Genomic DNA, 15,923 nt, shown 5'->3' with positions numbered 1-15,923 from the left:
TAGTATTCTCATAGCGGGTCAATCCGGTATAAATATTACTCCTAATATTCATACCTATGTTTAAGACTTGATAACTCTTTATCCATGATCCATGAGATGTGATCATCAGTCTACAAACATAATAGTCTTAATGCTTTAATGTTATCCCACTTCACACTAAAGCTCGACTACGGATACTTTAAGAATATTGTCCTTATGTTTAATGTGTTCTCATGATTAAGTCACACTTAATACATTAAACGGACTATCTATTCCAGGGACTTTATTAATCAACCATAATAAAGAAAATGCCTTTAAATAATTCGATACAAGTACCAAAAGTATTGGCCTCTAGGGCTTACACCAACAATCTCCCACTAGCACTAGAGCCAATCAGGCATACCCCGTATGCCCATTAATCTAGTATGGCCATCATGCTTCTGCTGCGCAAGAGGCTTTGTCAGTGGGTTAGCAACATTGTCAAGTGTAGGTACTTTACATATTTTCACACAACGCCTAAGTATGTGTTTGGATCGTTGGTGAGATCTAGGCTCCTTAGCTTGATCGATAGCACCATTGTTATCACAATAGAGACCAATGGGATCCACAACGCTAGGGACTATGCCAAGTTCACTAATGAACTTCCTGATCCAAACAGCTTCCTTTGCTGCTGTCGCATCTCGAAAAATACGATTCCTCGCGATGGTCGCGGAAAAAATTACGTTCGAACAGAGTCGCCACCGAACTTTATTTATCCCAATGAAGGGATAGGAAAATATCGATAAAACCTTTAGGAAATGGAATAATGGTCGTCGCGACCGTATTCGGGTTCGGGAGTGGATTACGTAAGGGGAAGGTATTAGCACCCCCTACGTCCGTTGTACTCAACGGGAACCTTTTAGTTCTAATTTGTGTTTTAAGTGTTAATTTATGTTTGTTTGTTATCTTTGGGTTATAAAATATTGAAAATAGAAATGGATGAGAACCTCGGAAGAGAGAAAGGGGAGGTTTTTTATTAGTGTGCTCGCGAAGATACAACAATCTCCTGCCTACGTATCCTTATGGTATAATAAGGAAATCAGAGCATTCGTAGTTCGGGGAACTACGGTTGGTTGGTGTCTTTTATTGAACGACTGCTTAGATCGCATCCTAAAGGCTAAACGTTGGCTTGTCTACTCTCGGTGGAGGCTTAAGCATTGGTTTGTTATGCGCATTAGAAAGGATTAAATAGTGTTCTTTTTGAAAAGAGTTTCAGTCGCACGGGGGTGACAAATTGAGTTGATATGTTGGATGTTTTGATTGGTTGAGATGTTTTTGGTTGGATGACGATTACTTGAATAGTCGAGTAAGACAACTCGTATCCTAACAGTCGGGAAAGGGAGTAGAAGACTCTAGACCACTTCTTTTTCATCCTTAATTATAGAAAGGATTTGATAATAATTAAAGTATTTTGAACGGATGACGAATACTCGGATAATCGAGTAAGACAACTCGTATCCTAATAATCAGAAAAGGGAATAGAAGACTCTAGACCACTTTCTGTTTCATCTGAATATTTATGAAAATAAGGTTGTATATGGTTGATGTTTTTAGAATAAACGACAAGTACTTAAATGAATGAGTAAGACAACTCATATCCAAGCATTTGAGAAGAGGAATTGAAAACTCAAGACCATCTCCCTTTTCGTACAGTTTGTTATGAAAATAATTTGATTAAGTTGTAAGTTGGTGGAAAATGACAATTGTTCGACTAACCGAGTAAGAGAACTCGTATTCAAACAAATGAGGAGAGAAGTTGAAGGCTCAAAGTCATCTCCCTTTTCATTTTAGCTTATTATGAAAGTGTTTTGATTTAATCGGGGTTTGAAATTTTGTAGAGGAATGACAATTATTTGACTGACCGAGTAAGAGAACTCGTATTCAAATAATCGAGGAGAAAAATTGAAGACTCAAAGTTATCTCCCTTTTCATTTCTTATTATAAAATGATTTGATTTGATTGTTTAGGCGAATTAGAAATGACAATTATCTGACTAACCGAGTAAGAGAACTCGTATTCAAATAATCGAGGAGAGGAGTTGAAAACTCAAAACCATCCCCCTTTTCATTTCTAAATAAAAAGGTGTTTAATCGGAGTTAGGTATTTTTAAATTAATTTGAATAAAAATACTTGATATTGGATCGAGATTTGAATTTGTGTTTGTAAATAAATTATATTTTAGTGAATCAATCACCTAACCGATCATCTAATAACCGAATAAGTCTCATTGTAAGAAAGCCCAAGAGTAAGCTATGTGAGGTTGATGGCGATGCTTAAAGCGATCGACTTACAAAGGTATTTGAAACCGGATTCGACATTGAATCGAGAATTGTTTGAATTTGGAAATTTGGTTTTATTTAGGTGGACCAATCTAAAAATAAAGAAAGTTACATTCTATTAAAATAAGTTAGGTGCACTCATGTTAGGAACCTTTCTCTTGGTATATGGAAATAATTCTATAAAACTGGACAAAATTGAGTAGATAATCAAATATTTACATCCTAATAATTTTACTCAATACTTTTCAAGGTGAAAAGACACTACAACGAGTCCTAAGTAGCCAACATCCCACATTGAAAGATCTCATAAAATATTCTCATAAAATACTTTTTCAGTCAAAAAGAAAAACAACATAATGCAATTGGCCCCAACTATAACATGTGAGTTTACTTATTAGACTATTCATGGCTAACTTTAGCATATTTTATTACAGTTAAAATTCCTTATGTTCATTTCTAGTTTTCATTAACACTTACAAAAGTAACCACCTTATTTTCATTGCACTCCCTATTTCAAATACTGGTGTTTGTATATGAAACAATGAAAACCTTTTAATTATTTTTGAAAACAATGAAGTAATAATTTTGTAGAAACTTGTAATTATTGGTAAACACAAGAAACATTATCTCAAACCAAACAAGTCCTAAATAACTTAAATCAATAACATTTTCTCATGCCATGACTAATATTAAACTCAAAGGAGGTTTCTAGCAGAAAAAGTGAGTGTACTATTTTCTTAGCATGAAAAATGACGGCTTATGAAGATTCATAACAAAACTGTTAAACGTAAAGTCTAAGCATACCAATATATAAGCATGTTATAAATTTAAGATGGTGTTAACACAAGAGAGTGATTGTAATTTACATGCAAGTCAAACTATTCTCAACATTGCATAGGTGTCACACCATCATTATTATAGCATCAAAATCCAGCGCAAACATGGAATAATCAGACTGTAATAGATAACCGAAATACGCGCATCATTACAAACACTAACCCAATATGAATTGACCCAAATAAATATCACCACCTTAGCTCAACAGAAGCCCCTAGCAAGATTAATATGAAACTGAGCAAAACTGAAACCTGTACATTCGAGAATCATAACATGTTGAAAACAACATCAACACTCTTAAACCAGTGACATACATATCAAACACTAAAAGAATGAAACGAAAAATGCCGACATGATACGCACAAATAGCAAATGAAAAATAAATTAGAACATGGTAAACAGAGATAATCAAATTGAAAAAACCACTTGAACCTCGATGGATGACGTTGATCTTGCTGCAGATCCAATTATTTTCCATATTGAGCTCGAGACATTGAGCATCATTACACACAATAATGACGATGAAGACGGAGTAACTTACCGTTGAAGAGAGGTTGACAGCGTGAGATGCAGATTCAATATCGTTGGTGGTGCGGTTGAGTTCGGAAACAGAAACAATGTTGTTGTGCGAGTTTAAATGATAGTTTGATTCCTTGGTAGGTTGAGTGTCTAAAACATATGCAACTCTCTCTATTAGATGATAAACTATCTATATTTTCATTGACTCTCTTGAAAATGAGGGAGAGGATTGAATGTATATGCGCCGCTCAGCTCTTCTGAGTTTCTCCTCCTCTCTCTCAAGCTAATGAAACTAATATTATATACTAGGGTTTATAAAATTAACAAATGTTGAAACTAACCTTAGTCTAGATATTTTAGGAGATAAAAATGAGTTTCAATAATAAAATCAAATCAAAAATAAATAAATAAAGTTAAAATAAACAAAATAAAATCAAGCTAATTAATTACTTAATGCTATTTAAATTTATTAATTATTTTAACTAAAAACAAAAAATAAAATAATCAAAAATGAATAAATGTCGGGCGCGAAAATTTGCTCGAAAATTTAAATCGGATGCACTAAAATGATCAGCACAAAATATACTTATTGAAAAAATACAGCGTTTCTTTAAATTTTGAAATAAATTTTCACCGGTTAAAAGGGCTCAGGCGGGTCAAAACGTAACTGAAACAGCCGCTGAAAAATACAACGAGCACACCAGGTTAAACTACATGAATCGTAGAATAATAATACTGGCGTCTGTAATTTTAATTTCGAAACTTTTTATCCGCTGATTTTGTCCGTACTTGAGGAATGATTCAACCGAATTGTCTGTATTTTCAATAAATTTATCCTGACTGATATTTCAGGTATTATTAATGATAAACTGCATGTTATGATGTACATATGATGTAAACTGAAAATTAAATCGAATTTATGAAAATTTAAAATGCCCGGACAAAATTGGGGTATGACAGTTGCCCCTATTTAATTACCCTAAACCAGAAGGTGTGAATGACAGCAGTCTTCGTACATTCATGGTGGAAGATAATTAAATACAAAAAAGACCCAAATTTTGTCCTAAGAAATGCAAGGAAGAAAATACAGGAAGAATATTCAGTGAGAAATAGTAAAAGACATTATCCTAAAGTAAAACGGAACAACCAAGACTTTCTGGGAGTCGTAAGAACTGTATCTTGGACATCACACTCGAGATATGTTAGTAATGGAGCGACATTCCTAGCTAAATCTCAAGACTTTTCCAGGATGCTAAAGTAGTATAAAGAAAATTTGGCATGAGACTTTTCATATTGATGAAGCAGCATCTCAACAGTAAAAATGAAATTCTCTGTATTGAGTCGAAGCAACATCTTATATGATAGAATTAAGATGTTCCAGCAAGGGAAAGATACCTTAATTGAATCTAAGACTCTCCGAGGATATTAGAGCAGTATCTCTAAAAAAATCTGAAGTGAGACTCTTCATATTGATGAAGCAGTATCTCAAATAGTAAAAATGAGATTCTCTGTATCGAGTCGAAACAGCATCTTATCTGATAGAATTAAGATATTCCAACAAGGGAAGGATACCTTAATTGAATCTAAGACTCTTCGAGGACACTTAGAGCAATATCTCTAAAAAAATCTGAAATGAGACTCTTCATATTGATGAAGCAACATCTCAAACAGTAAAAGTGAGATTCTTTATATCAAGTCGAAACAACATCTTATCTGATAGAATTAAGATATTCCAACAAGGGAAAGATACCTTAATTGAATCTAAGACTCTTCGAGGACATTAAAGCAGTATCTCTAAAAAGATTCTGAAATGAGACTCTTCATATTGATGAAGCAGCATCTCAAACAGTAAAAATGAGATTCTCTGTATCGAGTCGAAGCAACATCTTATATGATAGAATTAAGATATTCCAACAAGGGAAAGATACCTTAATTGAATCTAAGACTCTCCAAGGATATTAGAGCAGTATCTCTAAAAAGATTCTGAAATGAGACTCTTCATATTGATGAAGCAGCATCTCAAATAGTAAAAATGAGATTCTATGTATCGAGTCGAAGCAGCATCTTATATGATAGAATTAAAATATTCCAGCAAAGGAAAAATACCTTAATTGAATCTAAGACTCTCCGAGAATACTTAGAGCAATATCTCTAAAAAAACTGAAGTGAGACTCTTCATATTGATGAAGCAGCATCTCAAACAGTAAAAATGAGATTCTCTGTATCGAGTCGAAGCAGCATCTTATCTGATAGAATTAAGATATTCCAACAAGGGAAAGATACCTTAATTGAATCTAAGACTCTCCGAGGATATTAGAGCAGTATCTCTAAAAGAAATCTGAAATGAGACTCTTCATATTGATGAAGCAGCATCTCAAACAGTAAAAGTGAGATTCTCTGTATCGGGTCGAAGCAGCATCTTATACGATAGAATTAAGATGTTCCAGCAAGGGAAAACAATACCTTAATTGAATCTAAGACTCTCCGAGGATACTTAGAGCAGTACCTCTAAAAATCTGAAATGAGACTCTTCATATTGATGAAGTAGTATCTCAAACAGTAAAAATGAGATTCTCTGTATCGAGTCGAAGCAGCATCTTATATGATAGAATTAAGATATTCCGAACAAGGGAATGATACCTTAATTGAATCTAAGACTCTCCGAGGATACTTAGAGCAGTATCTCTAGAAAACAAATGAGATTCTTCAAATTGATGAAGCAGTATCTCAAACAGAGAAATGAGATTCTTCAGATAAATGAAGAAGTATCTCGAATATTCGTCTGTTGGGGGAATTTTAAGAAAAGACTCCTTTTGAGGGAGATTTACTGGAAATGCACTGCAGGGGAAAAAGCTCATAAGAGACTTTTTAGGGTAACCTCTGCTTGGGAAGCAATGATAGCAAAGAAAATGCTGGGAATGTCATTATTAATCATAAAGTTGAAAGAAAATGGCTTACTGGAAAATGATTCCACGAGCACATGCAGGGTAATAACTTTATTTGGAAATGAGAAATGTCCAAGATATACATGAATGGCCTTGGATTTTGATATTTTACTTTTGATTTTTGTATGATGTCCCACTTTAGGTGGGAATACTATGCATGGGAGGATGCATGAGGCGTATGCAGTATGCAATTGCTGGGGTATTTGAATGTGCATGTAGGAATGCGAATGATTTTTTTTTATTTTGTTGAAATTCCCATTTTGTGGGAGTGTTATGCATGAGTATGTTGATGATTGATATGACTGTGTTTGATGATTCTTCCTGTTTGGCAGGAAAATTATGCATGAGATGATGCATGTGATGTATGTGGGAATGCAACTGGGTAATTGGATGCTTTTGTAGGGTTTAATTCTTGATTGCCAATGAGGTTGGACTTTAAATGGGAACTGCCAGATGAGAACTGGTGAAGGAGGTTGAACCGCCAGATGAGGACAACACTTGAACGATATGTTACCAGACGCGAACTGGAGAAAATAATTGAAATGTCAGACGAGACTGAATTTGTTTTTGTTTGTCAGATAAGAATTGATTTTTAAAGTAGGCTACCAGACGAGAACTGGTGAAAATAATTGACTACCAGACGAGAACTGGTATTGAAATAGGTGACCTACCAGACGAGAACTGGTATTTGGCACATGATTTGTCGTACAAGAACTGATTTTTGATATAGTTTGCCAGACGGGAACTAGACTTCGAAATAAATTGCCAGACGGGAACTGGGCTTTGAAATAAATTTCCAGACGGGAACTGGTTTTTTTGAAAAAGGTTTGCCAGACGGGAACAGGGCTTTTTGAAATAAGTTGCCAGACGGGAACTGGGTTTTGAAATAAATTGCCAGACGGGAACTGAGCTTTTGAAAAAGGTTGCCAGACAGGAACTGGGCTTTGAAATAATTTGCCAAACTAGAATTGGACTTTGGCGTCAGATTTTGGGTTTCAAGACTTTTTGATGCCAGGTTCATGTTATGGGTTATGTCTGATAAATGATATGATATGCATGGCTTTATGCTAGAGCAAAGCGACATGCCTAATGCATGATGATGATTTATGTAATGATTGGAAGGCTTCCAAAATGCCCCTGCGCGGGTATTGGAAGAGAAGGGTTTTTTTGCAGAAAGGCTTTTGTCTGTCAAAAGGTTATTTTATGGGGTGATAGTGTGATTCCCCGACACTCATCTTGAACTCTGCAGTTGATGACGTGTGAAAAAGCTTTCGCTAGAACAACTTAAAGTCAGGGAGATGACTTGCTCCTGTATGGCTCATCTTGCCCCAATGTGATGGGTCTATGCAAAATGTTTACCTCGAAAGGACTTTGAAAGCAATTGTACTAAAATTTGGAGATGTATTGCCCCAAAATTTTGATCCATGAAAGGATTTATCCTTGGTTAACCGACTCTTGGAGCGGTTGACTTTTTGTGCTCTTGAGGTAGCTTGCCCCGGTGTGAGCGTTGAAGCGACTTAACTCACCCTAACTGAACATTGAAGGGGTCTGCCCCTGGCCAACAAAACCTCTAGGTGAGCTGCCCCTAGTTAATAGAGTCCTGAGATGGTTTGCTCTGGATCAACTGATTCTTGAAATGATTTGCACATTTATTAACAGATGTTGGAGACTGTTTAAGACTGACCAATTCTTGGAGTAATTTTCCTATGATCAACTTGATGTTTTGGGTGGCATGCACCTGATTCGTGGGTTATGAGGTAGTCTTGATTCGGGTTAGAACCAACGAATGTCCAAGTTCCTCTAATTGTTCCTTATTGTTGGAATTTCCCTGACGTCAAGTACTCACTTACAGTTAAAATTGCTTGTTCAGAAATGGTAATTTTAATGCGATACTCATGCAAGTTTTGAAAAGAATTTATTTGAATGATGTCATAATGTGTGACGAGTGGACCATGAGTCCAAATGTAATGCTGATTTAGCAATTTAAAGTGTGAAAGACACAGCGGGAATAATGACATCGATGTTGAAGATTAGCAAATCTTTAGGAGTCAGTTTACGCAACCTTGCTGCAGTATGCTTTCGAAATAAACCCTACCTCAATTAGGTCTTTTAAGGGTTGTAACGTGGCTTGGTTCATGGTTATTGAAACAAAGGATGTAAGGCTCAAAATTGTTTTTGTACCCACCCTTCTTCTTAATAAACTCCAATCCTACGTTCAGTTAATTCAACATACACATTCGTCTTTTTTGAAGGTGTAAAGGATAAAGATGATGATTCAAGGTCTCTTGAAATGGCAGTCACCTTATTTCCTTTTATGGATGTCGGTGACCCTTTGATTCTTGATATGGTGGTCACTGAGTCTTATTCTGTTGAGTTAAGGGTTTTCATGACCTCCTTTGATTTTTGTTTTGATCCCTAACTTTTGCATGGACCGCTTTTTAAAGCTTTAGTCCATCGGGATTGCCCCTATTTTTTGCCTAAGTCTTATCTTTGGGTGTTCGACTTAGCGGGCTTTTTTATTTTATCTTTTAGAATTGTGACTGCCAAGTCAATGGTCATTGAAGAACAAACGCCATAACTTTTGGATTTTGCATGGTTCCTTCTACACTTCAGGATGTGTGCGAAGAATATCATGTGGTTGATCCTCAGACGGGATGTTTCATCTTGAAATTTGAATGTGTAGTCAGATTAACTGAACACTACCCTACCCCAGGTTTAATGTAAGGTTTTTTTAGATCCGAAAGAAACTCCTACTTCTAGGCTCGAAGTGGTTGACTAGGGATTAACTCCTTATCTCTCCAGTGTTTGGGAATTCGAAAGAATGCTTGTACATCATCAACAGGATTTTATCCGAAAGCATATAGTCAACAATTATGGGTATCTTGTTTTTGTCATCCTCCCTCAAATCTTTGCTAAAACAAAAGTTATGATAAAGAAAAGTGAATGGGAGAAACACTGATGTATATTTTGTTTTTGATATAAGAGAAGAAAAATGAGCGAATGCGAGATAATTAATTCAAAACATGCATCATTACTTCATCAATATTACCATTAAAAACAACAATGTTTAAACACAAGCAGCTTTTAACAACAAAGAAACTACAAATGCAAAAATAGAAACAAATCAGTCCAACGATTGCCAATGTTGAGGATGTCTTCCTGTCTTTTGTCGATCAATTGTTGCACTTTAGCCTTGAAAGCATTGCAGTCTTCAGTTGAATGCCCTATTGTTCCGGTATGATATCCACATTGCACATCAGGATCATATCCAGGTGGGTAGAGGTTGTGTAGGACCATTTACTGGAGCTGGAATAACATTCTCTACGACTGCAGTCTGCTGAATGTTGTCCTCCCTCTTTTCTAAAGCTATCATAGCCTCCACAAGTTGGTCTACCTGGTTTTTCATCAAGTCAACATCTCCTCTTAATGCAATGTGATTTTGCTCCAATGGATCCATGGTTTTTTCAAGAGCTTCTTTAAGTCTGATATAAGTGTCGGGAAATCAACTGTAGGTTATGGACGGAGGATGAATGAGTTTTTTTGTATTTATATTTTTTGGTGAAAAATGATATGCAATGCATGACGATTGCAGATGCAATGATATGTGTATGAATGTAGTGACCTGTTCAGGATCACATGTTTAAAGTGTTTTCAGATAGATCAGAATAACGGGTAAATGACGGGTATCTCTGAATAATGGAACCCCATGGGTAGGCTCTACAGTTGGTAGGTTCCCAGAGTCATGGATATTTCTTGAGGACATCACCGCCGTGACGAAGACTCGTCGGACAATAGTATCCTTAAGAAGATCTCGTCTAGGTGAGGTCTTTGTATTATCTAAACAAGGAAAACTCCATGAGGATTCTACTACACGACTCTCGAGTCCAGGGTTCTAATAAGGTTCTCAGAGTCATAGATCGAGGTTGGAAATATTACTGTAAGATAGTAATACGTCCAAGGGATCTCATCTGATTGGGGCTTTCGTATTAACCCAATAAGTCTGGGACTTTTCAGGTAGATACTTCATAACCACCGGATATAATGGGTTAAAAGGTCCCTAGAGTCATTGATCCAACTTGAAAATACTATCGTCGTGACGAAGACTCGTCGGACAATAATATCTCAAGAGAATCTCCTCTAGGCGGGGTCTTCGTTTCTTCCCAACAAGGAAGACTCCTTGCGGGCGCCCACTACGCGACCACCAACTTAATCTTATGGTTTTTCTCAGACTCGAGTAGAGAGCCTATCTCACAAAGCACCACTAACAAAGAGCCCCAAATAAGACATAGTCAATAAATCACAACACAATAATTATGACAGCATAATAATAACAGAATAAATAACAAATAGATAAAATTAACACACAATACATCAACTGAACTAAGTTAGGCTTCACTCTCTTTTGCTTGGAGCTAATCCCCAGCAGAGTCGCCATCTGTCGCATCTCGAAAAATACGATTCCTCGCGATGGTCGCGGAAAAAATTACGTTCGAACAGAGTCGCCACCGAACTTTATTTATCCCAATGAAGGGATAGGAAAATATCGATAAAACCTTTAGGAAATGGAATAATGGTCGTCGCGACCGTATTCGGGTTCGGGAGTGGATTACGTAAGGGGAAGGTATTAGCACCCCCTACGTCCGTTGTACTCAACGGGAACCTTTTAGTTCTAATTTGTGTTTTGAGTGTTAATTTATGTTTGTTTGTTATCTTTGGGTTATAAAATATTGAAAATAGAAATGGATGAGAACCTCGGAAGAGAGAAAGGGGAGGTTTTTTATTAGTGTGCTCGCGAAGATACAACAATCTCCTGCCTACGTATCCTTATGGTATAATAAGGAAATCAGAGCATTCGTAGTTCGGGGAACTACGGTTGGTTGGTGTCTTTTAATGAACGACTGCTTAGATCGCATCCTAAAGGCTAAACGTTGGCTTGTCTACTCTCGGCGGAGGCTTAAGCATTGGTTTGTTATGCGCATTAGAAAGGATTAAATAGTGTTCTTTTTGAAAAGAGTTTCAGTCGCACGGGGGTGACAAATTGAGTTGATATGTTGGATGTTTTGATTGGTTGAGATGTTTTTGGTTGGATGACGATTACTTGAATAGTCGAGTAAGACAACTCGTATCCTAACAGTCGGGAAAGGGAGTAGAAGACTCTAGACCACTTCTTTTTCATCCTTAATTATAGAAAGGATTTGATAATAATTAAAGTATTTTGAACGGATGACGAATACTCGGATAATCGAGTAAGACAACTCGTATCCTAATAATCGGAAAAGGGAATAGAAGACTCTAGACCACTTTCTGTTTCATCTGAATATTTATGAAAATAAGGTTGTATATGGTTGATGTTTTTAGAATAAACGACAAATGCTTGAATGAATGAGTAAGACAACTCATATCCAAGCATTTGAGAAGAGGAATTGAAAACTCAAGACCATCTCCCTTTTCGTACAGTTTGTTATGAAAATAATTTGATTAAGTTGTAAGTTGGTGGAAAATGACAATTGTTCGACTAACCGAGTAAGAGAACTCGTATTCAAACAAATGAGGAGAGAATTTGAAGGCTCAAAGTCATCTCCCTTTTCATTTTAGCTTATTATGAAAGTGTTTTGATTTAATCGGGGTTTGAAATTTTGTAGAGGAATGACAATTATTTGACTGACCGAGTAAGAGAACTCGTATTCAAATAATCGAGGAGAAAAATTGAAGACTCAAAGTTATCTCCCTTTTCATTTCTTATTATAAAATGATTTGATTTGATTGTTTAGGCGAATTAGAAATGACAATTATCTGACTAACCGAGTAAGAGAACTCGTATTCAAATAATCGAGGAGAGGAGTTGAAAACTCAAAACCATCCCCCTTTTCATTTCTAAATAAAAAGGTGTTTAATCGGAGTTAGGTATTTTTAAATTAATTTGAATAAAAATACTTGATATTGGATCGAGATTTGAATTTGTGTTTGTAAATAAATTATATTTTAGTGAATCAATCACCTAACCGATCATCTAATAACCGAATAAGTCTCATTGTAAGAAAGCCCAAGAGTAAGCTATGTGAGGTTGATGGCGATGCTTAAAGCGATCGACTTACAAAGGTATTTGAAACCGGATTCGACATTGAATCGAGAATTGTTTGAATTTGGAAATTTGGTTTTATTTAGGTGGACCAATCTAAAAATAAAGAAAGTTACATTCTATTAAAATAAGTTAGGTGCACTCATGTTAGGAACCTTTCTCTTGGTATATGGAAATAATTCTATAAAACTGGACAAAATTGAGTAGATAATCAAATATTTACATCCTAATAATTTTACTCAATACTTTTCAAGGTGAAAAGACACTACAACGAGTCCTAAGTAGCCAACATCCCACATTGAAAGATCTCATAAAATATTCTCATAAAATACTTTTTCAGTCAAAAAGAAAAACAACATAATGCAATTGGCCCCAACTATAACATGTGAGTTTACTTATTAGACTATTCATGGCTAACTTTAGCATATTTTATTACAGTTAAAATTCCTTATGTTCATTTCTAGTTTTCATTAACACTTACAAAAGTAACCACCTTATTTTCATTGCACTCCCTATTTCAAATACTGGTGTTTGTATATGAAACAATGAAAACCTTTTAATTATTTTTGAAAACAATGAAGTAATAATTTTGTAGAAACTTGTAATTATTGGTAAACACAAGAAACATTATCTCAAACCAAACAAGTCCTAAATAACTTAAATCAATAACATTTTCTCATGCCATGACTAATATTAAACTCAAAGGAGGTTTCTAGCAGAAAAAGTGAGTGTACTATTTTCTTAGCATGAAAAATGACGGCTTATGAAGATTCATAACAAAACTGTTAAACGTAAAGTCTAAGCATACCAATATATAAGCATGTTATAAATTTAAGATGGTGTTAACACAAGAGAGTGATTGTAATTTACATGCAAGTCAAACTATTCTCAACATTGCATAGTGTCGCACCTCGAAAAAATGGGGATACGACTTCAAAGCGAAACGTGATTGCACGCTCGCAATGATGGACTAAACAGAGTCGCCACCGAACTTTATTTATTCCTAAAAAGGAAAGGGGAAATATCGATAAAACCCAGGACAAAAGAAAGGATAAGATATGGTCATCGCAACCAATATCAGGGTTCGGGAGTCGGTTACGCAAGGGGAAGGTATTAGCACCCCTCACGTCCGTTGTACTCAACGGGAACCGTTAGGTCAGTTGTGTGCGTTAATGTAAGTTTGAAATGTTAGGCTTTTCGAATTATTAGGTGGGAAAGAAAGAAAGGATGAGAAGAGAATGTTTTTGGATTTTTGACGAAGGACTAAACCTAAGTTTTTTATTAATGGGCCTGACAAGATTTACAAATCCTGCTCCTACGTATCTCAAAAGAGAAATCAAGGCTTACGTAGTTCTGGGTAGAAAAATGTTTTGTTTGTTGGTCGATTTTAGCGAAAGTCATACTGTATTAATCGACGAAAACATTATTTTACCCAAAACAGATGAGGAGTGAACGCATACCACACATCAAACGGATTTATAAATCTACATTCGGAAAAGCGTCATTTATCTCTACTCAACAGTCGTGGCCGAAACATTGTTTTGTATCTCTTAAGACAATATATCTTTCATTTATGAAAAAGGTTTTTGATTAATCGCACGGCGGCGAGAAAAAGAAATTGATTGGTTTGGTGTATTTTGAGTGATGGCGAGAACTTGGATGAGCGAGATATACATCTCGAATCCTAGCCTCAGGAGTGCACGGTATACACCATGTTCCATTTCCATCTTTATTGAAAGAGGTTAAGATAGGGATTAAGTATTTTGGAATTTGATTGAGAAGAGGTTTGACGAAACCGCATTGACAGTTTTAGACGATGGCGAGAGTTAAGATTGGCGAGGCATACGTCTCGAATCTTAACCTCAGGAGTGCATGGTATACACCATGTTCCATTTCCACCTTTATTGAAGAAGTGTTGAATAAGATTTAGGTATCTTAGATTTGATTGAGAAAGGGTTTGACGAAACCGCATTGACAATTTTAGACGATGGCGAGAGTTAAGATTGGCGAGGCATACGTCTCGAATCTTAACCTCAGGAGTGCATGGTATACACCATGTTCCATTTCCACCTTTATTGAAAAAGTGTTAAATAAGAATTAGGTATTTTGAGTTTTGTTGTGAAAAATGACTTGACACTAGATCAAGTATAGATGGACGTTTAAAAGGAATTTGAATGAGTGTTTGAGGGAAAACAAAGTGGATAAATTTGGATGATGGCGAGAGCTAGGATTGGCGAGATATACATCTCGAATCCTAGTCTCAGGAGTGCGTGGTATACACCACGTTCCACTTCCATCTTTATTGAAAAGTGTTTAGATAGGAATTAATATTTTTTGAGTTTTTGATTATGAAAAATAGCTTGACGTTGGATCAAGCATTTGATGAAGGTTTGAAAGCAATGGAATAGAAATGGGAGGGAGAAATTGATTGATTTGTTTTATTGAGAAAATACTCGACGTTGGATCGAGTCTTATTTTTGATATTTTTAGAAATGGTTGATTTTATTCTTGTGTTAGTAGCTAACTAAACAGTCAAGCAATAAAGAAATAAAACAGTACAAAATTATTACACATCGGGGAGTGGGGTACATTTTGTCAAATAGGGATTCAAAATACTGGAATAATTAAATCGAGCCCAAACAACAAATAATGCAATTTATGAGTGTAAGTGCAAGCGGACTGTCTCATTGTAAGAAGGCCCAAGAGTAAGCCATGTGAAGAAAATAACACAACAAGTTATATTTACAATACACTTAAAAATTAAATTGAAAAAAAAGTAAAATCGGGATTTGCACGGATGGAAATTGAGGGACACACAAAACCTAAATAATGTGCTCAAAGCCGGTTTGCACACATTGACAACAATTGAAATGTCATATGTGATTCGTCAAAACGCGGCGAAATACTATCACTATATCGATAAAAATAATTATGGATAAACAACATGGAAATCGTTGAATCCATAAATTAAAATCGATATTTTAAAAAATAAATAAAATAAAAGGTTTAAAAAAATGGTAATAATAAAAACTAGTAGGAAATGGAAAGTATATTAAAAATAGGAAAGGCTAGAACCCAAGGATCAAACCCAGAACCTAGGATTTAACAACAAATGTTTCTACCACTGGACTAGAACTATTTTGTTATTCAAATATTGCCTGCATTACTATAAATATAATAAACAGGCGCTCAATATAACTAAATAACAAAAATAACAGTAGCAGTAGCATGAATGATTTCCATTTC

General features: G+C 35.5%; 1 long non-coding RNA gene across 1 annotated transcript; it reads right to left on the bottom strand.

Annotated features, from left to right (window-relative positions):
* Window positions 1–2,511: 2,511 nt before the first annotated feature.
* Window positions 2,512–3,947, bottom strand: LOC127104964 (uncharacterized). The gene is made up of 2 exons (XR_007794863.1): window positions 3,676–3,947; window positions 2,512–3,385 (listed from the first exon to the last, which is right to left on the bottom strand). It is a non-coding gene; the product is annotated as an uncharacterized LOC127104964 (long non-coding RNA).
* Window positions 3,948–15,923: the final 11,976 nt, after the last annotated feature.

Source organism: Lathyrus oleraceus, chromosome 7 (assembly GCF_024323335.1).
Source record: "Lathyrus oleraceus cultivar Zhongwan6 chromosome 7, CAAS_Psat_ZW6_1.0, whole genome shotgun sequence".
NCBI classification, from domain to species: Eukaryota; Viridiplantae; Streptophyta; class Magnoliopsida; order Fabales; family Fabaceae; genus Lathyrus; species Lathyrus oleraceus.
This window is presented reverse-complemented; position numbering and strand designations above follow the sequence as displayed.